Here is a 27,613-nt window from a genome sequence, read left to right on the forward strand (position 1 = left end):
ATATTTAATATATAATATTTTTTCAATTTTCAGGTTGCATTAATTTTCCCGAGGCACATCAGTTTGTAAATTAAACCTTGTAACACCTCCGATAACCCGAAAGTAGCTCGAGCCAATTTTGAACTTCGGCTGCAACTCTTACGCCGGCAACCAAATAAGTAACCAATTTCAAAGTTTTAGTAATTAAGGTTCTTTGTATACGTGTTCATTGTGAAACTATAAGTTTATGTAACAGAGGTTAAAGAATGGCCATTGCAGAATCGTCTTATATTCTTATAGAAGATCGTAAGAAATTGTCGAAAGCATTACTTGTCGAGATCAAATTGAATCAATTAATTTTCACACTTTCCAGAAATTAGTGAAAATTGTAATTCGGAGGGTCCAAAAATTTCCATGGAGAAAATAGTCGAAGTATTCCGGGCGACACCTTCCAGCGTAAAAATTCAGGGAAAAAGTAACGGAAGTGCAATATTCGATTATGCAAGCAGAGGAAGAGAAAAAGAGAGAGAGAGAGAGAGTGTGTGCGTGCGCTTCTTATCTTGCGTGTATGCAAATGATAGTCGGTCCCGGACTTAATCAAGAGATACTATAACACGCTGCCTGTGAATCGGTTACCAATCACTGGTCTCGCAACGAACGGGTTTCTTTGAGGCAAATTAGGACCCGCGCGAAGTCGGCTTCTGAGACCTACCAACTTCATCGGCACGCTGATGATGATCCGATGCAAGATCATAGAAAGAGAGAGAGAGAGAGAGAGAGAGAGAGAGAGAAGAGAGAAGAGGGTGCTTTAACTGGTTCCTTCGTATGAATACGAAATCGAGTGCTTTCATTAGGAATCCACACAGCCTACACTCTGCGCGGAATAGGGGACGTTTATAATACGGAGATGATACTTTCTCGGCTGCAGTTAATTTCCCGGCCTGAATGGGTTTGCGCAGCTTTTTATGAAAGCTCGCATTTCCGCGTGTATTACTTTCTTAAACGAGATTCCGAACAGAATAATCGAACGCGGATATTTATTTGAAGATGCCGCGTGCCCGACGATGCGAACCGCGAAGGTTTATTTTTCGGAGATTTCGTGAACGAAGCAAGCATTGGAAGAATTCATTCCTGTGTAAAACGATTCGTCTGCGAATTAAAAAGATATTTCCCAGGATACGAAGAAACCAGCTATTCTAGCTAATTGGATTTTTCAATAGTATCGATGCGCAGGGTGAGTCATTCAACTATTTCACTCACCCTGTATATTAGTCGTTCGAACGAATATTTGGTATTCCCCTTCGCGAACAGCAAAATTGCTCCCGTTTCCTACGGTTTCCGTTAATTGATTTTAAAGAGTCGCCTTCGACGTTGCTTATTATTATTGTAAATATTTCGTGTATGGAACGTACGAATGCCTTTTGCCGGTGACGTTTAATCATTCGCATCGAAAACTTGACGTCCGATTGAAAAGATTTTTTTTCTTATTAATAACTGCACTCGTTGCTTGCTAATACTGGAAAGATATTAATATTCCGCGTATTATACCGTAGGAAAAGTGATATTAAATCCAAACGCGCGCGTAATTCGTATTTGCGTAAATTGTGTAAATCGTATTAAGCTACTGTACGATCGAACATGTGTGTAGTACCATCGTTATGCGATTGAATTTAAGTTAAGAAACAAATGCAACGTTCGAATTTAATCATGCGATAATAATAGTATACGTATATTCGGGGTAACATATTAGAATCGGTATAGTAAAAGTTTCTCAGAACGTTAATGAAGGAAGGTCTCATTAGAGAAACACAAACAACCCGTAAATTATTTATATAAATATTACAAATAAATTACATATTCAGAATATCAATTTAACTTCTGTAATTATTTACTGTTGTTACCGTGCCATTTATTAAATAATATTCCACGTTTCTAAGAATGATAAATTCTAATATCGTGAAACAATTCTTGTTATAGAAAAATTGCTATTCCGTTTCAACTAAAACTTTTCTTTACCAGCTCTGATCCGATTATAGAACGTGGGGGAACGTTTTTTAAACAAGTTCCACGGTCCACATTTTAAATGGAACCTATTTAAAAGTTCTACAACTTCCTCGGGTGTGTCAGCTTAAATATCGACAATATTTTCGATCGTCGGAAAATATTTGGATACTTTCCCGAACAACTATACATAAACGATCGTAAAAAGATTAAAACTTTTGCATACACCAATATTTCTATTGTATAGGTCGTGTTATATAAAACATCGGATTTGCGTTCATTCAACGTTCGAGCATTAATTTATTCTTCGATCGAAGGTTGTTTTTGCTGTTTATGAAAATCACACGATATTCTCAGCGATTCGGAAAAGGCGTTTTCTATCGAATTCTGGATCTCGTTTGTTTCCGTGCAAACTTTTCCCAATATGCTCATTGTTTCTATTCAAATTATAGAAATATATAGGAATATATATATAATAAATAATATATATATATATATATAATAAATAATATATATATATATATATAATAAATAATATATATAATATATATAATATATATTAGGGGGACCGGAAAGTAAAAAATGTCGTTTCTGCACATATTTATCTGTTTGAATTTAATGTAAACAAACGACATAACTTTCCGGTCCCCCTAATATAATATAATAATATATATAATATATATAATAAATAATAATATAATATATATAATAGAAATAGCTATAAATAAAACGTCGAATTATTCGAAAAGACTTCTACAACGATCTCGAGATATACAAAACCCGTTGTGCGCATTTTCGTTATAGGTTAAAATAAAGAAATTATCGAAACGCCGCTTATTTTGTTATTCATCATCAATCGAAACCTTTGCAAACATTTTTCTAGAATATTGTCTAGAAAATTAATAACCACGTTCTATTAACACAATCAATTAAACTTCTGTTGCAGCAACTTACCAAGAACCGCTCGTTCCAAACGCTTAATATATTCGCTGAGACTACTTCGACACATAATTAACACGATACAAATAATACTTTTATCACTTAATCGAGGAGCACAAAACACCCTTTTCGATAGCATGCCGCCATATTGGTTCACCGGATGCGCGGTAAAAATTTCGCGGAGGAGAGATCGCGCCGAAGTTGTCGATCTATCGATACTACGTCACGCGATCGAAAAATTAAAGATGGCTGTGCCAGCACCGGAGGAGGAACTGCGCGTCGATTCAGCAACAAAAATGTGTTAAATTGTGTTAATTAAATAATGTCAAAGTTGCGTGAGTAAACGTATTCCGATTTAGACGTCCCAGTGTTATGTTTGTATTAAGTGCAACGATGAAGACAACTATCTGCGTGGACACGAGCTGTCAGAGGAAACGAGCTTGCATCGAGCACCTGCACGCTGCTGTAAGTGGGCTTGAAACGTTCGAGAAACCAGCGCATGGTGACGTACAATCTTCTCATATACGTACTTCTTATATAACGATCATAACTGGATATATAATCTTGACATAACCTGTATTATTTTTAGCCTGACTATAATATTTGTTGGACTAGGAGTTCTAGGAGTTAGTAATGCTGGGCAGCTGTTAGGATTTAATAATTTAGTATTTAATATTAGCATTTAGTATTTAATATTAGTATATAATATATAATATATAATATATAATATAATATAATATTAGTATATCGCGTTCATAGAATAACTTCAACCGTTCGGTGAGCGCTTGCTTACACATCGATGTGTTACGAACAACACAACTGCGTCTTGCAATTAGAATATAGATACGTAGGCACTAACACTAATCAGGAACTACGTCGTTGTACTCTCATCGATAATATTGGGAACGATCATCGTCGATCTCACCAACGATATTTATATTTATTGAAAGACAGAGATTTGTAAACTAATAAAACTGTTCCGCGGAGAACTTAGTCTTATATCATAGTATTAAATACTGCAGACCAGGAAAACTACAGTAGGAGTTAGACACCTTGCGGCAGGTAGGTGGCGCATTAGGCTGTAAGTATACATAAGGGCGTTTCTTCCGGCGTTTTGTAGATGCGTTTTCTTAGTCAATTGTCACGCAGTATTTGTCACGTAGTTATTACATCTCGAACTATTCAATTTATCCAATTTTGAGGAAGTTATTGCACTCTAGAGGGTCGAATTTCACGCACTGTATATGTAAAAAAAAAAATGCGATCGAGAAGTAAGATTTCCTATCGCGTGAAATCAATCGAACAGCGCTGAAGGGTCATATGTCGCGCACTCTTATCGATAATATAGGAACGATCATCGTCGATCTCACCAACGATTATTATATTTCTTCAAAGACAAAAATTTGTAAAGTAATAAAACTGTTCTGGAGAACTTAGTCTTATATTATTAGATTAGAGTATTAAATACTGCAAACCAGGAAAACTACAGTAGGAGTTAGACATCTTCTAGCAGGTAGGTGGCACATTATGCTGTAACTATACATAAGGGCGTTTCTTCCGGCGTTTTGTAGACACGTTTTCTTCGTCAATTTTCACGTAGTTATTACATCTCGAACCATTCGATTTATCCAATTTTGAGGAAGTTATTGCACTCTAAAGGGTCGAATTTCACTCACTATATATATAAAAAAAAGTGCGATCGAGAAGTAAGATTTCCTATCGCGTGAAATCGATGGAACAGCGGGGAAGGGTCATATGTCGCGTGAACTTCGTGTTCAGCCGGTGTTCCAATCCTCATAAACACGAGCCCGCGCCTTAAGCCAGAGTGCAGAAGGTCTCCGATCAAAGGGCGGCGTTGCCGAGGGGAGTGGCTATTTTGTCGAACGAAATGGAAACAACGTGTTCAGATATACCTTCCCACGAGCGTCCGCGACACGCGGGATTACCCTGGCCGCCCTATACTCCGTATCGCGCATGGGACAGGGTGAAACAGTAGGGTTTACGATGGAAAAAGAACGAACGGGTCGACCGCTAGCAGAGGACAGGGGCAGCGCCGCTAATTAAATATATATCTCTATAAAGCCGGCGTTCCAGTTTTATCCGGGCGATATTTTTTCCCGGCCAACGATAATACTCTCCGTTCTCCCATTCGTTACCGCCAAAGGGAACAATTAACTCGGTCCGCGTCGTCGATTAATTTATCGCCAGCCGTTTCTGCATTTAAATGCGCCTGTTCCCGGCCCGACCGAGCAACAACCATTACATCTTCCGGCAGCTCGTGTTTCTCCTTCGTTGTTCTAACGCGCTCGGTTCGCGCTATGCCGCGTATCGAATCGTCGTCGTCGTCGTCGGTGCTTCGGAAAATCGGGAAATATTCAAAACCACGGGCGAACGTCCTTCCACCGAACGACAGCTTTTAAGGTGAAACGGAGAACTCGTCTCGAGTGCACTGTTCAACGATAAACGGGTAAACTCGACCGGGACTCGGTCGGGAAGCAGAGAACAACGGGCCGTGCCGGTTCGGTTGCGTAAATCTGTATAGAAGGAACCGTCGGTGGGCTTGGGTGGGCGTGGGTGGCCGACCCGAGAGTACCGTTGACGATACATCCCTCCAGCCCCTCGCCCCTGCTCGCCCGGTTCTCTTTCCTTCTCGTGGCACAGAAAAATATTGACGTTCGCCGGACGCAATCTTCCAGGGAACTGGAGCCGGGGAACGGTTACCGGTACCCGGAGAACCGGCACCGTTTCGGAACGCGCGGTGAACTGGCTTTATTGATCTTTCGAAATCAGGAGGACGGTTAATCCGACCGATCCACTGTCCTCCCAATTAAAAGATAGAATCGAGGAGAGGAGAGGGAATCGAGAGAGGGTGGGTGGGGATTGCGACGCGGGTCGGGGCATTCGGCTAATTGACAGCTGCCGGTATCGGCTGTCGATTTCTAGTCAACCACAATTTATTTTAATTTCCTTCGGCAGAGATAGAAACGTCGGTTTTAGAAACAACCACTCGACGTCTCGCATTTTTCCCCCCGTTTCTTCTCTTTCCATCCACCGTCCGCGCCACCCTCTTTCTTTCTCTCTTCCTCCCCGATGCCCCCTCGCCGCTCTATCCTTCCATCTTTCTCCGTCGATCCGGCCCGCGCGCTCTTTTTCATCGTACTCATTCGCATTCAAATTTATTCGAACATATAACACACACGCGCGCGCGCGCGCGCGTATATATATGTATATACGGGTATGTACAGAGGGATGAGCGCGCGAGCGCGGTATGCTTGACAGGAATGCATTCGCGTGCAACGAGTAAAAAGAGCTGGCAGTTCGCGGAGCGTGACATTCGCTCTTCTTCCCCTTTCTCCTTTCTTTTTTTTTCCTCATCGGTGCATTATTCGACGCATTGCGGCTGCCTACGCTTTTTTCGGGATGAAACGCGAGCGTCGTTCTCTGCTCGACGCCGTCCCTCAACCTCCCTTTCAGCGCACACGCGCGCGCGCGCGCGCGCACACCTCGTTCTCCTTTTCCTCCATCCGCGCGTTATGCCTCTTTCGCCGAGCCGTCCTTGCTCGCTGTCGTTCGATCTCCCTTTCGCTTTTCCTCCATCACTCGACTTTTCCCGACTTTCTCCGGTCAATTAGCGGACGAGTACACGTAAAACGTCGGGCACCGTCTACTCGATCCCTCGAGCACCCTCCCGACACCCCTGTGTGTTGGCGCCGGGGAATCGCGGGCTCGATGCCGGGTCGATTTTATTGCGGCAAATTAACGCGCCCTGGCTCCCCGATATATCCCGCCTGGAATATGTACGCGCCGAGCAGAGCTCCGCGCGGAATTGCGGCGGATATAAATGGAAGATATGCGCGCGATACGCGATTACAGAGAAATATATTAATTAAACTAGGCGCCGCGCGTGTAACCGATACGTAGGCTGCAGAGTTTTTGCGTTTGCAACGCGCACCGGTGCCCCAAAAATCGATCGAAACCGGAGCCTGGCTAATTTCCAATTAAACGTCTCCGACGCGCGCCGCCTCCGCGATACGTTTTATCGATGCTCTTGGGAATTAGCTACCGAAGCCGTTTACATCTGCCCGAGACGTGGGTTTTTCGATGTTTTGTCGCACTACTTTTTTTTCTACTTCCGATCTGTTAATTGCATCTAGAGATCGGAGTTCGCGCGCTATTTAGAAATCGGCTCGATCCGTGGCAATCCGTGTGGAAAACGATTTACAGTAATGTCTCCCTTACTGACGCTCAGATTGTCCACTGAAATGGACAATTTGGGAAGAGGAGACACGATTATTCGAGCCTTGCGGCTCGTTTTTATAATTGTGGACAATTCATAACTATAAAAATAAACCGCAAGGCTCGAATAATCGTATCTCCTCTTCCCAAATTGTCCATTTTTGCGCGCAATCTGGGCGCCAGTTAGGGAGACATTACTGCATATTGCTTTAAATATGCACGAAATATTAAAAGATATTTCGAGTTATTCAATTTCCTAGAATTCGTACGTGCACGTTATTAAGAAAAAATCAGTTCGCATACTTTTCTTATTGCTTGATACATCCATCTCTTTGAAACAGCTTAGGTCGTTCTACCAAACGATTCTCTTGGAGTTGTTTCACTTCTTGGACAAAGAAGATTTTCAATTTTCCCTCAACATTTTCTAAAGACTAAACGCTGGTATATTAAAATTAACTACAAAGTTTCTTCGTTATTCCTCGAAGGAATCCTTTGTTGCGTAGAAAATAAAAATTCTCCGAAGAGCAGCATAAAGGAGTTACACGAAATGGCAGAAAGCTAGCAGCGAAAAGTAGATGAATAAAATTTAATTAGACGAAGTAAATACGACGAGACAAATAAAGTATGATTTATTCTAGTCAGACTAAATTACTGAGACAGTCTGAGACGCTTTGCAACATGAAGTTTTCCTCTCCCAATCTAATATCTATTAATTCTTGCGCACGAGATTTTATTGCTGGATCTTTCATTCGAAAGTTGTATCTGTACCTCTTTCCAATTTCGTCGATCACGTCGATCGTGACAGAAGAGCGACTGCAGACTAATAGTTACATTGCTGTTAAGAGAGAAAACTGATCTTGCGATCCGCGTCTACATCCTGAAAATATCTTAATCGTCGAAACGTCGATAAAGGTCATGCACAATGTTCCGCGGCTAATAAGCTCGCATCGAAGGCGCAATTGTCTCCGGACCATCGGCTGCTTAATTTTCCATGCAAACATCCGGCGAACAGGCCGGCGTGGATTCGTTCGATTCCAGGCAGCCTCCGCAGCAGCACCGGCACGACAGCTATTACGTGTACCGCGTGCTCCACGAGAACCACGAAATCCTGGCCCTGGCGTCACACGTCCAAGGAGATTCCGAACTACGAATAGTTGACTGAAGTGTAGACGGGTCGGTCCATGGGAGAGGCTCCTCGTGCAAACTATGACGATTACGTCGACACAGTAGCAGCTCTGTCAACAATGATCCGAAGGAGGCGATTCGAATGCACGGCAGCCAGCGCAGCTTTGGAACTTGCTTGATTGCTTCCCCAAAATCGAACGAACTGGCCTCGACGTTCGGGATAAAACAGAAATTGTAGACATTGTCTGTCGATTCGAACTTCATCTTCGAACAAAGTCTGGCCACCTACACCGAGTGTCCGGGCACATTCGTCGAATGGAAAACGTCTCTACGAAATAGCCAGACGTTTTTATTTGCCGTCGAACTTGCTTCGATCCGACAGTTATCGCTGCCGATACTTTGGGGCGCGAGCTGCGCCCATATGGAACACGATATCGTGCGATGATCTTTTCAATGGTACACATCCTATGTGTGTACACTCTTTTTACCACTGTACACTTATCTACTTTATTACTTTCCTCGATCGGTGATCCAATTTTTTTATTCTACCATAATGGCCGCGACGGAACCGACCACGCTTCGTTCATAATTTCACATCTCGGGTTAATATGCATTAAATTCAGTTATGGAGAAATTGAACATTTTAATATCCGGCATATCAGCAGTTTGGTTTTTGTTCTTTGCGCTTGGCTACCTTGAAAGGCAGTGCTAGAAAAGGCAATGCAGAATAAATCCAATGGAAATAAATGGATCGTTTAAACGAAGTCTGTGCACACGTGTGTGTAAATTATATAATGATTTTAGCAACCGTTTCTATGCTTCTTCGTTTCCATGAAAGCGCCGATGGCGCTAATTAGCACCGGCACAACGCGTTCATGGAGGGGAGAGACGTTCGATGTCAATTTTGAACAATTTACGGGAAGAAAGAAGTGCTGCAGGTCGGTCGTTAATTCGAGGCGGCAGGTTTTCCGGACGAAGCAACGGCAGGCGCTAGTTTTTATTTTATTACCTGGCTGCGCGCGATAAAATACAAGCTCGAGAGCCGTCGAAGAAACAAGTGTTCGTAAACTACGTGCGTGTACAGAAGTAATTGGGTGTATTCGCTCGGGGTGAATATTCTCGAGAACGATTAGCGTGCGCGGCGGTGAGCCGAAGAGGAAATCCTAGCCGTCGAAAATATTCGTAATCCATAAAAATGTCGACCCTCGCCGCAACGAAAGCGTCGTATTTCAGCCGGGAGGAAGTTTCGAAAAGGGCGGCGAGCGTGAACGCAACGAAACACCTCGAGCATCGAGTTCGTCTCTGGCGAGACATGTTCGGCCGGTTCGACGGGCCACTCGACGACGATCCCAGAATCCCGCAAACTACCGCTGTTCAGTGGCCGATCCAAAGTTACACCGAGATAATCCCTCGATCGGTCGAGACGTACGTCGGGATCTCTCCTTTTTCGCAATCTATCGCGAGCAAACTAACCAGCTTAGAAAGCAGTGCGGCGCTGGGAGGAAAGTCCCGCAGGGGGTTGGCGGCGGGCAAAGGGTGGAAAAGGGAATTCCGGATTGCCGGGCTCGCGCCGTGCACCGCCACCGCCTTCTCGAACCCCATTACCGTCGATTCGAGAGCGATACCGACGCGCTGTGTAACGTGAACAAACACGGGATTCTTGCAGCTCCAGACGTCTGCGATGCCAGCACTCACCCCGCCGGAGAAACGAACTCGCAGAAATTCTCCTGCCTGACTCTCGCTGCGAGCTCTTCGCTCCCGTCTCTTCTTTTTTTTTCCAGTATTTACTACATTATTTAATCTACAAACTCGCGCGATCGCTCGGTCGTGACACTTTTGCTGCCGAACGTACCCCCATAAAAGTTCGAATTTTCGTCATGGCGATTGCAGGATCGTCAAAATCCAGGATTTCACAATGTTTAGATTCGAGTTAGACGTTATTTATCTTGCGTCTCACGTTGTCCGACGCAGAATGCATACAATACAAAAATGTCTCCCTTACCGACGCCCCGATTGTCCACTAAAATGGATAATAATTTGGGAAGAGGAGATGCGATTATTCGAGCCTTGCGGTTCGTTTTTATAATTGTGAACAATTTATAACAAAAATAAACCGCAAGACTCGAATAATTGTATCTCCTCTTCCCAAATTGTCCATTTTTGTGCGCAATCTGGGCGTCGATTAGAGAGACATTACTGTATGCAGAACTATGAAATCTGAAGGCAGATCTAAACAAGCCCTTCGCATGACAATTGGTTTAAGGTCTAAGAAAAGCTTAGATTTATAATACTTTAGATCTACGTAACGTATCGCAAAACATATTTTCCTGTTGTTCAACTTGCTGAACTTGGCAACGTCCTTCGAGGTCATATCGATGCCCCTAACTCCGAATAGTCATCGATTCGTCTCGTCCTTATGTTACTTAAACGTTAGACTAATTACTAATTTATAAAATACTTTTCTAATAACCTTAATTAGAACGTTTCGTAAAAAGATCGAAGCAGATTAAAAATTCAACGGAGCAGCATTATTGAACTAGCAGCACTCCGCAACTTCTGGCACGCTAAAAACCAACCAATCAGGTTCCCGAAGTACCCGATTCTAAATGAGATTTGAGAACAGCGGTAAATGGCATCCGCGCGAACCCGGTCGACGGCGAGCCGCCGCGCGAATTGTTATTACGCCGTGGCGCAGGCCGAGCCCACGGTTTATTATTATCGAGCGTTGTTCTCGTTATCGCGAACAGCTAAATTAGCCCAAGTCCGGATTGTTACTCCGGAATGCTCGCATGAATTATTTCCGGCGACGCCGTCGCGTCGATGCGAATGATTCTATCCTCGGCATGCGGGATAAAAAATACCGGTGCAATACAGACCGCCGGTGCAGTCAACGAAATGAACCACGCGAGGCGACGCATGCGCAGGGGGACTCTCGCACAGCGGCGGGGAACGTTACAATTCTGAACTACAGTTGGACAGAGGCTCCGCGTCGGTGGTTTAGAATCACGATGTTCTCTCGGTTGATTCTACGCCTCTGTGCGGGACTCTCCGCGCATGCGTCGCCTCGCGTAGTTCATTTTCTTGACTGCACCGTCTACGACGGCACAATACGTATCGTGCTTCGCGATTCATTTGCGACGGACGTCGCCGGATCGGTCGATTGATCGCGAACGAACGAACGAACGAAAGGATACCGGTTAAAACACGGCGCCGAAATTTCCATTCGCCGGCGGATCCGTTCGTCTATGCTCCTCGAGTCATTGACCGACCTTTTCGCAACGCCCGTTCCTCCACGGATATAGTTTGGTAAAAGTCTCGACGACTGAATCCGTTGCGGAGACCTCTCCAGCTCTATCTTTCTCGTCTAGTCTATCGGCTCGGCTCGCCTCGCCTCTGCTCACGTTATTTCTCTCTCGACGATGAATCTTTCAGTGTCGCACACTTTCGGATCGACCCTCGTCGTCCTCGTCGTCGTCGTCGTCGCCGCCGTCGTAGTCGACGTAAAAACGGCGACGGGGTGGTTAACGACCTCTGAGCGAGAAATTGTTTCGCTGCCAATATGCTTTAGCCCGCTCCGCCGTCATTCAAGCAAGTACGTCGCCGAAAGATAATTCCCGCGAATAACGAGTGTCTATTCTGTATGCAGTCACGATGCGCCGCTGTTCCAAGCTCCTCCTCGTTCTCTACCTCCCCCAGAGACTCGCAATTACCCGTTTTAAGGTTAAACGCCATTAAAGCGCCGTCAATAAATTCATCGACTTCTCTTTCTTTCTTCCTTTCGCTCGCTCGCTCGCTCTTTCTCTATTATCGTCGGTCTATTAATATAAAAGCATTAATTTTTTTCTGGCCGCTTCGAGACTCGGTTAAGACACCGACTTTTATAACGGACAGGCTCATTCTTACCCGGCCCGCTTATTCATCCAGCCGGCTGGATGAAACGGAAAACGCTTAGCGAACCTGCTGAATGCCGGTCCCTCGCGGATTCGGTTAAATTATTCGAGAGTTCCGAACCGCTTTTTCCCTCGGCACCGTCCTAAAAAGATATTATCGGTGTTGTACCGTGATTAATAGTACACGCGCGATATGTTCGTTCGCGACGCAACTGGAATTCCTTTCCGGTGTAGCAGCCGTTTCAAAGAACAAGGCTGCCTCCGAATGGAAAAAGAACGCGAAGCGTGGAGGCACGGTTCCACGATTTCACGCTGAAACGAGCTAGTTCGCAATCTTTTCCATAAATTACCGCGAGAAAAATTAGAGCGGTTTTGCTGAAACCTCGACCGATCTCTTATCGCAACACGTGTCGCCAGATTAATTTTATAGCCGCGGCAATTGTAAAGTAAATAAAGTCCGTTTCACTCGTCTCTCTCTCTCTCTCTCTCTCTCTCTCTCCGATGGGTTCGCCGCTAATCAAATTAATACAAGCTGATTGCGTTTGACCGAATATGAGAAACGCTCGGATGTAACGATGTTGATTGTTACATGTTCGTGCTCGGCTTATCTGAGCGTGTACGACGCTCGCATGCGAGGATGTTCGCGGTTATATTGTTTGCCACGTGTTGGCACATTGTCTATGCGCAATCCTCCAAGGATGCACGCATTTGTAATTATATTGTTGCACGCCGGAGATGGCGTTGCCTCTGGGAAGAATTCTCCGATGGAATCGAAACGACGGGTCACTGATTTTTTCATTTACGATTATTCGCGTTGTAAAGACACATTTACGAGTTATTTATTCAATTTATAGGTTACTTACGTTACTTATGTTACAATAATGCTTGTTCAAAATCGGAATACAGTAATGTCTCCCTTACTGACGCTCAGATTGTCCACTAAAGTGGATAATTTGGGAAGAAGAGATACGATTATTCGAGCCTTGCGGCTCATTTTTATAATTGTGGACAATTTATAACTATAACAATAAACCTCCTCTTCCCAAATTGTCCATTTTTGCGGTCAATCTGGGCGTCAATTAGGGAGACATTACTGTAAATATCTTATCGCTACGACAGCTGTTTTTGTGCTCCGTGAATCTAGCGTTAATTAACTTCGCGCGACAAGCGGACGCAGAAGAATAGTCTAGTCTTGATTACCCGCTTCGGATCAGACCGAATAAATTTCTCGTTGAAGAAGAAGAAGAGTTTGAAGAGCGAGCGACGCGGCAACGATACCAAGCGGGCCTTTTCCACCGGTGACGTTTCGATTATCCGTGTTCGAACTTAATTGGCCGTGGAACGCGCGATAAGACTGCGCGCTCCACGTTCTCGATTTAGTTGTCCGAAAGGCGGACGCGTGTGGGCAAACAAGGTGTTCGCCGTGAACGCGCGACCGACCGTACCGTATAATTAACGCGGGCCGATCAACAGCATCGAAATTCGGTAGTCACCGGGACAGCGGCTACTAATTCTTAACCCGTTTCAAGCGGTTTTCGCAATTAACACGTAACTACGTTATAGGGCTGAACGGACAAGCTGGCCACCTTTTGACGCCTCCGCGCCGACGAAAACTCGTTTGCCGACCGCACGACACGCCGTTAATTGGGCCCGGCAACGCCTGCAGCCCCGCTGCATCCAGACACCGTGCGCATTCTGCGGCCGTCTTTTGCATAAACAATGATCGTAGCCTGGGGAAATCTTGGCCCGTGTTAATAAACGAACAAGCCATAAATTCTTGCTCGCCCTTGCGAGCGCGGCTCGTTAAAAATTCCGCGTAACTACGGCTCGTAGACCGCGTTCGATGATCGCCGGTATTAAAAGCTCCGGCCCTCGTTGACACTTAAAGCTCCCAGTACCCGGTGCCGCGCGCGGACCACTTGCTCGCTTACAGGAGAGCAGATTTGAATTATTGAGTACTGCGGCAGAGTACGTACACCGGGTCGAACACATTTTTATCGCGTTCGCTCTGATTGTCAGCGGAAAGATGAAGCGATTATAGGACCGCTATTCGGGGATCGTTACCTATTCCATAATCGAGGAATGTTTTCACGGTTCTAATTACGTACGAGGTAATTCGTTTCCCGTGAATAAATTTAATGCGTGTCAAAAGTTCATTCGAGGCGCTTTCGACAATTCGGAAATGGCACCGTGAAGTATAGTTTCGACAATTTCAATATCGAGTTATATCATTCGTTCGCTTCGCTTATATCAAAATGGTATAACTTGATTCTTCGTATTTTTGGAGAAGTCGGCAAAGATTGAATTAATTTCGGAACACGAGATTAATTGATGTCCGATCCGCTCGCGCTAGCTACTCGCGTTTAGTCTTCGAGAATAATTAGAAAATCGAATGAAACTCCCGATTAAGTATTCACGGGATACCGAGGACGCGGTGTCAACTGTTAAATTAGTCGTTGCTTATGGCGGCCATTGTCAATCGTTGAAACGGAACACACGTTGCAATGTTTTCTATTACGTCGCTGCTCCGCCGGGACAATGCGCGACAATCATTGTCTTCTCGCGGAGAATGGTCATCAATTTATTGCCAATAGCGACAACAATATCTCGTAAAGAGACATTGAAAAGTACACGTGATTTAACATACAAAACGCGGATCAAGGTAGAGAATACGTTTAGCAGAGTGGAAATTCATTGTTCCGTTTAATATTTGTTATCCTTTTGATACGTTATCATTGTAGACCGCCGCCGTTCTCCCGATTAGAGATATTACGGATCATAAATTATTAATACCGTAATTAAATCGTCGTCGAAGTCGGACTACGCGTCGATCATAATTGTATTAATTCGCTGTTCACCGGCGTCTAAGAAAATTCCGCGGTATTTAAGCGTTTAAATAGAAACTGCTCGAATATCGACCATGATTAAGCAGACGTTTATGTAGTTGAACATTTCATGCATCATCAATCGAAGCAGAGACAAAGTTTTAAGTGGAGTAAATCATTTTATGTTGTACAACAGTGTTCAGAAATTCCCAGCTAATTATCGGTATACGATATAATTCATGTAATGTAATTTTAGCGATGATTGCGATGACAGTGTCAATCGGGTTGTACTAATCGGATGAACGTAATGGAATTACAATTTTGTTATAACATACTGCAACGAATTATTAATAATGGTACGTATATCCGGACAAGGCAAAACCAGTCGATTTTTCTTAATTTGGAAACGCAAGAATAACCTGTTCTAAATCAAATCGAAATCGCACTAATTGCAAGTCACAGAAGCTACATAGACACTTCTTTATTTATTTAATAACAGTATTTCCAAATTCTTGAGATGTTCGTACAGTTTGGTACTCGAATCGCTCGTTTTCATTAAAAATAAAGTAATGTTCCCTTACCGACGAATTTGGGAAGAGGAGATACGATTATTCGAGTCTCGCGGCTCATTTTTATAATTGTTGACAATTCGTGACTATAAAAATAAACTACAAGGATCGAATAATCGTATCTCTTCCTTCCAAATTGTCTATTTTTTTTTAGGACAAACTGAGCGTCAATTAGAGAGACATTACTGTACATGAAATTGGTACAGCAATGTCTCCCATACTGACGCTCAGATTGTCCACTAAATTGGACAATTTAGGAAGAGGAGATAAGATTATTCGAGCCTTGCGACTCGTTTTTATAATTGTGGACAATTTATAACTATAAAGATAAACCGCAAGGCTCGAACAATCGCATCTCTTCCTTCCAAATTGTCTATTTTTTTTAGGACAAACTGAGCGTCAATTAGAGAGACATTACTGTACATGAAATTGGCAATCGTAAGACTTCAACGACCGTTTCTTGATTGGATAAAAAGATGCAAAAATCGGATTGTTCTACCGAATCGTGGTTCGGATCTTGTTTCAACGACCGGTTTGAAACGTCGGTATTGCGGAGAAATGATTCGCCGGTTGCGAGTCGGTAAACCTCATCGAGTGAGTCGTGTCCATTGACACGCGGTAGTTGAAACCGCCGGTGTCTCGCGACGCGAACGCAAGCAGATCATTCGTCGGTGATCGTAAACGCACGAGTCAGCTCCCCGCAGGTTGATTCGGATTGTAAACGTATCCGACGGCTATCCCGATTCCTGCGTATCTTCATTACGCGGTTTCGCTTTTTTAACGCGAGCCAACCTGTTCGCGCGGGCATCCATTTTGACGCACGAAGAGTGTCTTATAGCTTCGTCGCGGTGTGCACCTTTACCTCATTAAAATTTATATAGTTGTACCATTATCCAAAAGTGTCTTGAAGATGTTATTTTCTAAAAATGTATCAGTTTCATGCTTAAAAATCTATCAATTTCCATATTTCACTTTTAAAGACGGTTATCTCCAGCAAAGCATGCTAGAATTGTGTTCAGGGAACTTATAATTAATAGTAAAACAGCCTAGTGAGAACAGACTCGTCATGTTTTTATATCTAATTTAACTTTTAGCAACAATGTGGCAAAACTCGCAGTTAACTCAATTTTTTTCATAAATCGCAAATTCGTCTCTTAATTTACATTTTCTTGCTGGTTTTGAATTATATAAATTTTGTATATTCATATAAAAGAATTCGAATCGTAGAGGGTTAACAAACATGCAGCTTGAGTATTCGTTGACTGGACAAGCCACCCTATAGTACGCCCTATAGTAATTATATAAATATTACCTTCTACCATATAAATAAAAATTCGAAGAATTATTGTTGCTTATCATGCGTAATTTCTCAGAAATTACCCTAACAAGAGCGCCGGACGAATCCTTAGTTCGCGTGCCAATTGACCACAACTGTTAACATAAGAACTGTTAAGTGAATCAGTCTACGGGAGATTAAGCTATCGCTCTTCTAGGATATATCACGAACACTGGTTGCGGTACGGTGCGGCTCTTACGTTACAAAGCAACCTTAGAAAACGCACAATTAACTATCGTTGCAGACAGTTGCGCTGCTCGCTTCGGTTAGCAAAGGACTCGAAAGCTAAAGCGTTCAACTACAACAACGTCGACGGCAACGTGTACCTTCGCAACTTTGATTAGATAGGTTGTTGTATAGAGCAGCAGAATATCTACGAGTATTCGGGTCCGAAGTAAGTATACAAAGGAGGCAAACTGTCAATAGAGATAGCGCACTACCTAAATACACGCATATCATTCGAGTGCACTCGATACATACATCCTACTGCCATGCAGCTAGTGCAGCCTTTTCCGTGTCCTACGCGTTAACGGTGATAAGATCGTTCGTCCGTCGTTCAAACGACGACCGTTTGCTCGACCTTTGGGATCACTTGCCAAGTATTTCCGTATCTATTTTCAGCGCGATTATTAATAATATAAATCCTCTCGAATATCTCCTTTAAATCTTCGCGTCGAAACTGAGAAGCGACAAAAATTTTCCATGCGTCGTATATCGACTACTTTTTATTCTTATTTATTTTATTCTTAGCTAGCAGTATCGTTAATATGTTTCCTACCGATATTACCCTATGAATATTATTGTCCAAGATACCAGGAAGCCAACGTTTGAGAAATTTGTAAGGATTGTTACAAATCGTGTCACGTGGCCTCCGAATTGCCTTCGAATCGTAGTATATAGCCTCCGAATCGTGGCATGTGGTCGTCGAATTGCCTTCGAATTGTGGCACGTGGTCATCGAATTTTCTTCGAATCGTGGCATGTGGCTTCCGAATTTCCTTCGAATCGTGGCAGATAGCCTCCGAATTGCCTTCGAATTGTGGCACGTGGTCGTCGAATTTTCTTCGAATCGTGGCAAAAAATCAGAAATAAAAACATTAAGTCATCGTTTTTATTCTAGCATTACTATGTAATCATATTAATGGATTTTCTGAGACTCTCGGTGATAACGAGAATGACTATAATTTCCATATGATATATCTTTCGAATATTATAATGAACTCTCGAGTAGAATTTTTCAGAATACAATTAAAAAACAAAAGTAATATCCGCGAACGTGTTGAGCCCCAGAAGCGTGAAATAGAAGTCGATAAAAGATAAACGCCGGCAAAGAAGCGACGGTTGATTCGCTTTCCGAGACAATCGCATACTTTGCTGTAACGCCGACCGAAAGACAGAGGTGGTAGCCACTCGGATTAACGCGGGGCCCGGCTAATTGGTGACGCGGCTCGGCCGTCTCCCGGCGGAGAAGTTTGCCGGCCCGGCGCGGCGCGGCGCGGCGTAGGCCTAGGCTCTCGTAATCAGGCCTCCGCCTTCTTCAAATTCCGCCCCTGTCGCGCGAAACGAACCCTCGACCAAGAATCGTCCCCGGCCGCGTTAACGAAGGTCCAATTAAGATCCCTTAACGTCCCCCGTGACGAAACAGAATAGACGCCGAACGGCGACGAATACATTTAATAATCTCGCCGGGGAGAATTTACGGGACCTCCGCGCGCCCCGGGAATTACGCGATGGAATGTCGACTCCGGGGTCCCCGTCAAATAACATCGGCCGGGTTGCGCTCTAATTACTCGGATCCGAGGACGGGTGACTCGCCAAAGGCTGAATTAGATCCCGACTAAAACGTTGAATTAACGCCACGTGTCTTTCGCGACTCGACAAGTCCGTTCCACGGATTTCCATTCTATTTCCCGGTCCTTCGGCGACGCGACGAGGGCCCGCTGATGGGGCCGCGTGGCAATTTTCTCATTCACGGATCGCGGTCGCCTAGGCCGGCTCGCAACGCGACGCCCTAATGATTAAAATATGCTCCGAGGTTATCGGGCTTGGCACGGGCCCGCGGGCCGGAGAAAAACCGGCCGTCTCGTCCGTAACCCAGATTTCTGATTAGCGGGAGACGTCCGGATCGGCGGTCTCGCGAGGACAGGCCCGCAGGATCCTCGGATGGCATTCGGGGCGCGTCGCGTGCGAACGACATTCGTCGGTCGTTATCGAGACAGCCGATATCAGGCGAAACATTTAACGTATCCGGGGCCCTCTCGAGACACAACGTAGCCGGAATAAAGAAGCGACAGGGTTACGCAGCAAGGATCGTGCCCCGAAGTCGTAAACAGAAGGACCTGGAAGACTCGGGCCGGTGGCGGGCTAGCCGGCGCGGGGCGTCACGTTCTCGCCGGGACACGTCGCAATTTTCCTCTTCGAAAAAGGACGCCGCCGCGCCGGACGGAGGGTACGGGGCTGTGCTCGGTAGCCACCCCGGCGATTGTTAGAACGTCACGTTCCGTGGAACGACCCTCTAACGGCCGGCGCCGTATCCTTTGAGCCCGAGAGCGCACGCGCCTCCTTGCAACCTCCGCGCCACCGGCGGTTAACGTTCTTTTTTTCTAATGACCGCCTTTGAACGCGCCGCCCTACCCGGAAAAGTAAATAACACCGAGGAGAACGGGTCCTCGGCTCGTTAATCCGCCGCGCGTGGAACAGAGAATCGAAGAGTGGCTGCATAGATCGATCGGCCGCTGGCTCGGTGTCCGACAGCCGCGATATCACACCCTGCCGAGAATTGCTGCTGGCAGGACGCGCGTTCGTCGAACCGACAATTTTTATTCTTTTCGTATCTCTTTCGGGGTTCTTATTAACCCTTTGCACTCGAGACTATCTTAACTCGAAAAATGTAGGCATTTGTTTCAATCTACAGTATTTCCATTTGTTATGATTGTTTTTATTTGCTTTTTTCTTTTACATATGAAATTGAACGTGTATGCTTACAGAAGGCTTTTATTATTCGACAATTTATCGAATACAGAAAAATATAATAATGTAGAAATTCTTTCGAAAATAGCGTAGCAATTTTTAACGTCGCCTCGGAGTCGCCACTCGAGTGCAAAGGGTTAACTTTCTCACGCGTCCGGGCTTTCGGGATAAAATGGCCGCGTAAGAGCAGCTCACAGATCAAGTCGACTAACTCTATTTTTCAGACCTTATTTTCAGTGTCAAAACACGCGATTGATTCTTATTTTTTTTATATTTATACTGCATTTCTTTGATGGTGGTCTTTAGACTGCGGAATAATGTAATAGTAATAAGAAGAAATTTTAATAAATATAATTAAAATAAATATAATTTTAAAACATTTATGCATTCAACTTTCGTACGCTCTACAAAATAAATCCAGTTCACAGATCAAATCGACTAAAAACGTCAAAACACGCGATTGATTCTTAGTTTTTTATATTTATACTGCATTTCTTTGATGGTGGTCTTTAGACTGCGGAATAATGTAATAGTAATAAGAAGAAATTTTAATAAATATAATTAAAATAAATATAATTTTAAAACATTTATGCATTCAACTTTCGTACGCTCTACAAAATAAATCCAGTTCACAGATCAAATCGACTAAAAACGTCAAAACACGCGATTGATTCTTAGTTTTTTATATTTATACTGCATTTCTTTGATGGTGGTCTTTAGACTGCGGAATAATGTAATAATAATAAGAAGAAATTTTAGTAATAACTTAAAATTAAATAATAGTACAAAATTTTGCCAAATTAGTCACTGTGGACCAAACGTAGGATTCGCCTACGAATTAATACATCAGAACAAAATTAGAGCAACAGTGGGTCTTGTTCCTTAAAACAAGAGATAAATATATCAGTGATAAATATATCACTGATATTTAAAATTATTTCTTATCATTGATGCATAAATTTGGAATTTCAAACTATAATTTTAAAACATTTATGCATTCAACGCTCTCCAAAATAAATCCTTTAGTTTCCATCCGTGTTTCGTTTCTCATTTCGATCCGACTAATTATGTTACATTCATAATTTCGTTGAAAACAGTATATCAAATTGTAACATAACTGAAGTATTTGAGAGTGAAGTGTTAAACAGCGACGTACTCAGGTTTCATTCCGCATCGTCGTTCCATCCGCGTATTTCCCGGCTCGTATATTATTATTATCATTATTCTTGTTTGTTTGATAAATCGAGTCGCCGGAAACCATTGATGTTAACCGAAATTCCGCACCTGAATGACGAGAGCGAGGAGAGTTGGTAAGTCGGCAGCGGTGGCACGTTCGATCGTGACTGTTATCAAACAGTGATCGGGGCTAGACGGGGCTCCAAATTAGCATTTCTCCAACTATCGGTCGTGGACAGATAGCGGAGCTTTGGCTGGTCGTCAAAGGTCCGCGGGAGAGAGTTCTCGATAATTCTGGGTCCGACCGTGGCAAGTTTCGAAACTACTTGGTCCGTGAATCCGATTCCGGCCGCGGCCGAAGCTGATTCACGGCGACGGGTAAAAACATCGCCGCCTCTGCTAAGATATCGCTCGCGGACCGGATCGATTCTTCGCTCGGGACGCGAGGCATTTTCCCCGTGGGTTTCCCGTGGAAAATCCCTTGAACGGAACGAGATCGAAAGTGGTGAAAGCGACGACGCGGCGAGCACATGCTGGAATTTGTTGCGACATTCCGGACGCGCGTGTCGCGAGAGCAGCGAAATGAATGGGCAATGAGGACTACTCGACGAGACACGCTTAGAGGATTAGAGGGGAGAAAGAGTAGCGTCGCGACGCCCCGTTACCGGCGCGAGGGACGTCTCTGGTTTCCCTATCGAAGAACCGCGCCGCACCCCGGGGCTGATTACGGCGTTCGTTACAATGTCACGTTCCACGCGACGAGCCTGTAACCGTGTCGGGATATGTACGTCGGCCCGGGTAAAAACGCGCGTGCACGCTCGGGGATGCGTTTACACGGCGGCCAGAAACGACCCCGGCCCGATCCCGGCCCGACTTGACACCCGCCGCGAGAGGCCACTCGAGCCCCTTCGCGGAACACCGATCGATCAGAATTTTCTTTCCGACGGCAGCCGTCTTCTGAAACATCACGAACCTTTATGTAAATGCTCCCTGGAACAGATTTACCTTTCAACCCTAATTCAAACATGCCAAGTAGTTTCGACAACTATACTCTCTTTTTTCCGACGGAAGGAACTCGTGGCGCGGTTATTCAGCGAATGCCAGTTCCAAAGTATTTGTCAACGCAGTGATTCGGCACATGCGCGTGCTACAAATGCAGAAAAATCGACGGTCTATCGGTCTCGTGTGTTTAATCGTACGAAACGGATCGTGAAAACGGGAGCTTCTGTTTCACTGTGCAGCAATTAGTCATCGTCCTTCGTTGTAAAAGGAGCGATAATTAATAAAACGTGCGATAGCGGCTTGTGCGAAACGATATAAAAATAGAATTGACTTTATTCGATTTGTTTGTCGTCGCTTCCATTTTTTTTGTTTGTAAATTGTTTGATCGATGAGTTCTGAAATCTGATAACATTGAAATCGCAATACGTCGTAACATTTGGTAGAAATCGAGAATAATAGTCGTCGTTCGAGAGACAACAGAGTCGTGGATTAGTTAACGTTGGAGATCGAAACGGGTTCTTTTAAAACGGCGACTCGCCTTGATTACGCGGCGATTATTTCTTTCATTGCTCGAGCACGCAACGTTGCGGCTTCTGTGTTCGTAATGCGATAAAGCAACGGAGAAAAAAGATGCGAGCAAATGTGTCTACAGCGAAAAAGGAATCGTAAGATCTGCACACAACACGAGAAAAGAAAATATTGCCTTTTACGCGAAGCAAACTAAACGGAGAACCCACGAAAAGAAACGAAAGGAACGAACAACAAATAAATACAAAGTTAGTTTTTCCATTCTTTACTTCGCCGGGGAAACAACCACGTTCTCGCACTTTTTGCAGTATGTTTAAACGGGGTTCGTTGTTACAACAAATAAGAGCCGTGCGAATCGCTATCATTTACAGTAATGTCTCCCTAATTGACGCTCGGATTGTCCACAAAAATGGACAGTTTGGGAAGAGGAGCCTTGCGACTTGTTTTTATAGTTACCGATTGTCAACGATTATAAAAACTTGGTGCAGAGTCGGAATAATATTAATATATAATAATATAAATAAAAATAGTAATAATAATATATAATAATATATTGTCAACGATTATAAAAACATGGTGCAGAGTCGGAATAATATTAATATATAATAATATATAATATAGTATATAATAATATAATAAGAATAATATAATATCCTGTTCCCACATTGTCCATTTTTCTGCACGATCTAAGCGTCAGTTAGGGAGACATTACTGTAGTCGCTTCCGTTGCCCGCATTGGAACCACGAGTACATAAATCTAAATTAGTTGTAATCTAGAAAATTAGACGCTGAATCGTGTGTTGCAACAGTGTAACATGTATACAAAATGCGAGATTGATTTATGACACTCGTATATTAGGCTTCCCAACGTCAAAGCGTGTTGTATTTTGGCAATTTTGTATCTTTTGTCTATTTTCGTCCTACGATCTATTCTTCTACACATATGTACAACCTCTGGCAAAAAGTTTCCGGCTATGGTTTAAATAACTAGCTCTACGAATGTCTCAAGCGTAGGAAGCAAACGTAAACACAACTCGCGCCTGCGAAAATGTAAACAAACGCTTCCACCGCCGAGGCATCTCAAGTTACAAAACATTTCGGTCAGTGGATAAGTAAGACGGACGTGTGCAATATGCCATCGTGCAAGTTGTATTCAAAGGATTTAACCCTTTGCACTCGAGTTGCGACTCTGAGGCACCACTAAAATTGTTATATCACGTTCTAAGATAATTTTTATATTATCAAAGTTTAGACTTTAAACATTACTGAAAGTGTAGCTGTTGCATGAATCACAAGACTCAATTTCGTACGCGTAAAATGCATTTTGTCGTGTAAAACGAAAGTAATATAAGTCGGAAAAATGATTTTAGATTTACAGTTAAAATGGGTTCGAGTGCAAAGGATTCAAAGCTAAGAGTGACCGAACCTCTCGAGCAAGGTAATAGTCATAGAAAAGTCGCAGAAATCACAGGATGCAGTCGGAATACGATAAGCGATATAAAAAAGAAATATAATAGCCTTAACATGACCGTAAGAAAAGTGATTGTCCTCGTGCAACAAGTAGAAGAGACGATAGAAAATAGCGTGCAAATTGTTAAAAATATGAGGCGAGCAACGTCGAAACGAATAAATGAACGGTGAACCTCGAGAGTCTGCGACCGTGCAGTCGGAAATCGATTAAACGAAATGGGCTTCTCATTTCGCAAGGCGAAAACAAAACCTTTGCTCACAAAGGGACGCAAGATGAAAGGCTCAAACTGGTGCAAGGAACACGCGAGTTGGACTGCGGAGGACTGGTGCAAAGTAATATTTAGCGACGAGCCTCGTGTTTGTTTTGGAGCAGGGGATGACGAAGGGAAACTTGTTTGGCGAAGATCTGACGAAAGATTTAATGAAGATTGCATGCGTTATAAACAAAAAATATCCTTATTCTCATATGATACGAAGTTGTGTGACAAAAAAGGGAATTCGATCCAAGGGTCGATACCTTTCCCTTCGAGTCTCGCGACTCGGATTTCCGCGAGCGACGTTCACCGAGAGACGGAAGCGTTAAAAAAAGCCACGATATAATCGCAACCGTGGGCTCGTTCGGGGCGTAATTTTTGAAATAATCGACGTCAACTGGGGTTACCAAAGTGGAAACTGTGAACCGAAGCTTTGCTGTCGCAGGACGGCTTCAAGGTTTAACGATTACTTACGCTGGAAGCTTTCACTTTGTGGAGTGATTTTCGGAGCGTTTTTACGGCGACGGGAGCGCGACGGCAGGGACGTGATAGATCATGGATAGATCACGAATAGATCGTTCTTGATTTGTAACGCAACCGTGCCGTTTGCGCGGCGATACGGTGCCGCGAACGGAGACCTCTCGAAGGCCTTGCACGCAAACGCAATCGCTCGTTGCATTCGAGAGCGACGCCCTCCTCTTTGATATCGCAACGCCGAAGACACACAATTTGCCGCCAGCGCGGGTTTACGAGAGTGTCGCGAAATTTCCTCGGCGTTTCCCGCGGAAACGATGTCGCGAGCAGCTCCGGGACAAATCGTTTATACGCTCCGATTCGGTAACGCGCTGCTCGTTAAACATTTTACGAGATTTATTTGCAATCTCTACGGGCTTCCGAATAATAACGTTGACTATGAAAACCTCGGGAACGATTAAATTTTCATGCAGGCGAACGCGTTGGTCGAAAGTCGCGGGGAGACCGGAGATGGTTTTCAACTTTCACGTTGAACGGTGTCCTAACGAACAAATACAGTAATGTCTCCCATACTGACGCTCAGATCGTCCACTAAAAGGAGATACGATAATTCGAGCCTCGCGGTTCGTTTTTATGATTGTGGACAATTTATAACTGTAACAATAAACCGCAAGGCTCGAATAATCGTATCTCCTCTTCCCGAATTGTCCATTTTTGTGGACAATCTGAGCGTCAATTAGAGAGACATTACTGTGCAGTAAATTCTCCGTAATTGGCGGCCAGCTTGGAAACAAAAATGGAGAATTTGGGAAGAATATTCAACCCTTGCGCTTCATTGTTATAGTTCTTGACAATCGATAACTATAAAAACGAGCCGAAAGGCTCGAATAATCGTATCTCCTCTTCCCGAATTTTCCATTTTTGTGAACAATCTGAGCGTCAATTAGAGAGACATTACTGTACACCGTGTTTAGCAGATCTGGGCAAATTTCAAGAATCATATCAAATAATAGGAGAACTTCATTTTACAATTATTCGAAACAATTACTAAATTCTTCTCAGACATTGTTTTCTGCTTTAATTACCAGCTTCGCGACCGATCCGACGAGAAACATTTTTCTCAAGAACAACACCCCTCTCGCATCATTTGCACCGGCGAAACACGCGAAACGTTCATTCTATATGCATTACGAAATTCCAACGAAACGATCAGAATCGCCAAAATCGTTTTACGACTCGCGGATCCACGGAAGAAGCTGCGAGACGTTCTGATCGACGGGAAGACAATTCGCGAAAGTGGAAACTCGCATTAGTATTTTCCCGTCTCCCGCTCTTAGGAGAGCGAGGAAAAAGACAGAAAGGATCGACGACAGTCGGCGTCGTAAGGTCAAACAGAAGACGCGCGTCATCGTCGGGTGAGTAATACCTGAGCCGGGTTATAAATCAAATGCACTTGCCGGCTGCACTCAATTTTATCCGCGCGGCGTGCTAAGTTGATCCATTTTCTTAACACCTGGCCTCCGTCCGATGGATATTTATTGCGCCCGTCGTGCCGTGGATACGACGTCGAGCCAGAAGGCCGCGCGGCGTTTCCGGAAATTTCCAGCGGAGCAAGAAACTCCGCGCCGCCGGCACAGAAGCGGGTCTGTGCTCCGCGCGGAAGCGAAGCGAGTGGACGACGAGGACGACGACGCTTCCGTCGCCGTCGGTACAAACACGCTCGCGCACGGTCTCTCGACAGTTTTATATCGTCTTATTGCGTCGGTCTCTCTTTCTGTTTGCTAGACCCATAGCGATATATTTTTTGCGACAAAGTAAACCGAAGAGAACGCCGCGCCGCGCCGAGCCGAGCCGAGCCGGCGAGCGGAGCGGCGCGCGGTTTAAGTATATTTTATCGAAGAGAAAAGGAGGCGAGCGGAGCAGAAACGCGGCCCGATCCCCCTGAACCGTGAAGATCCGCTCGCGACGGGTGTCTCTGCCGGTAAACGATTTATTTCCTCCATTTCTAGATGCCTGTGTGCAAACCTGAATTCGTGCACCCTTGCACGCGAGCGAGCGCGCGTCCGTGTACGCGCACGCAGACAGAGAAAAACTCTCTTCCGCCGTGTGTACGTATACACGCGAAACGTTCCTTTTTCTCCCCCGGGATTTAGAGGAGTTTCCGGTGCCGGTGAAAGGTGTACTTTTGTACCACCGAACCGCTGCCGGTGTCGATTTAATTGAAAAGGCGTCGAGCGATATCGACACGTTGAGCCAGACTCTCGATCGCGCGAATCGAATGTTCCGCGAGTCGGAACTGCGGGAATGATTTCTGCCTGAATTAAATGAAACTGTTTCTTCCGACGATAGGGTGCCGCTTCTCTATCGTTCCAGCCGCCCTCTAATTGTATTTACTCCCATAGAACCGAGAAGCTCCGTGTCCTCTTCCGGTTCGTTTCGATCGGCGCATAATTTTATTCGAATCGCCACCCCTGTCGCTTTTCCGACGCAACAGTTCTCTCTCGTCGAACGTTATCGTCGACGTTGGACCAATTTCTCCGGCGACTTCCCCATTATAAAAGAACAAGCATCCGGGATGAGTTGAAAAAGTTGTAGCTGTACTTTGAAAGCGCTAGCACATTGAAGATTCGTTTCTTGGCTTGCAAACGATAGTCGAGTTATTTCCGACTTTATGAAACATTCCGTATTTTATACTCGTTTAGGTAAAGTGCAGCGGTTGAAATATTGTTTGCGCCGCTTGCTACGCTACCGTCCATCTATCCAGTGTTTCATCAAATTCTTCGTGAATGTTTTACACGCGCTCTGCCATGGAAATGCATCGGAATCGCACGGACTATGAT

General features: G+C 44.3%; 1 protein-coding gene and 1 long non-coding RNA gene across 5 annotated transcripts in view; one reads left to right on the top strand and one right to left on the bottom strand.

Moving 5' to 3' along the window:
• The window catches only part of LOC117217765 (irregular chiasm C-roughest protein), a 263,272-nt gene that overhangs the window by 127,005 nt on the left and 108,654 nt on the right, over window positions 1-27,613 (bottom strand). The window contains exon 1 of one of the 4 annotated variants that reach the window (XM_033465598.2): window positions 2,935-3,075. The exons of the other annotated variants lie outside the window; for them this stretch is intronic. The gene's annotated coding sequence lies outside the window, so the exon portion shown is untranslated. Of the gene's footprint in view, window positions 1-2,934; window positions 3,076-27,613 lie in introns of those variants that run through there. 4 annotated transcript variants of the gene reach the window in all.
• On the top strand, window positions 3,142-4,351 carry LOC117217766 (uncharacterized). The gene is made up of 2 exons (XR_004489632.2): window positions 3,142-3,421; window positions 3,509-4,351. It is a non-coding gene; the product is annotated as an uncharacterized LOC117217766 (long non-coding RNA).

Source organism: Megalopta genalis, unplaced genomic scaffold, assembly GCF_051020955.1.
Source record: "Megalopta genalis isolate 19385.01 unplaced genomic scaffold, iyMegGena1_principal scaffold0023, whole genome shotgun sequence".
Lineage (NCBI taxonomy): Eukaryota > Metazoa > Arthropoda > Insecta > Hymenoptera > Halictidae > Megalopta > Megalopta genalis.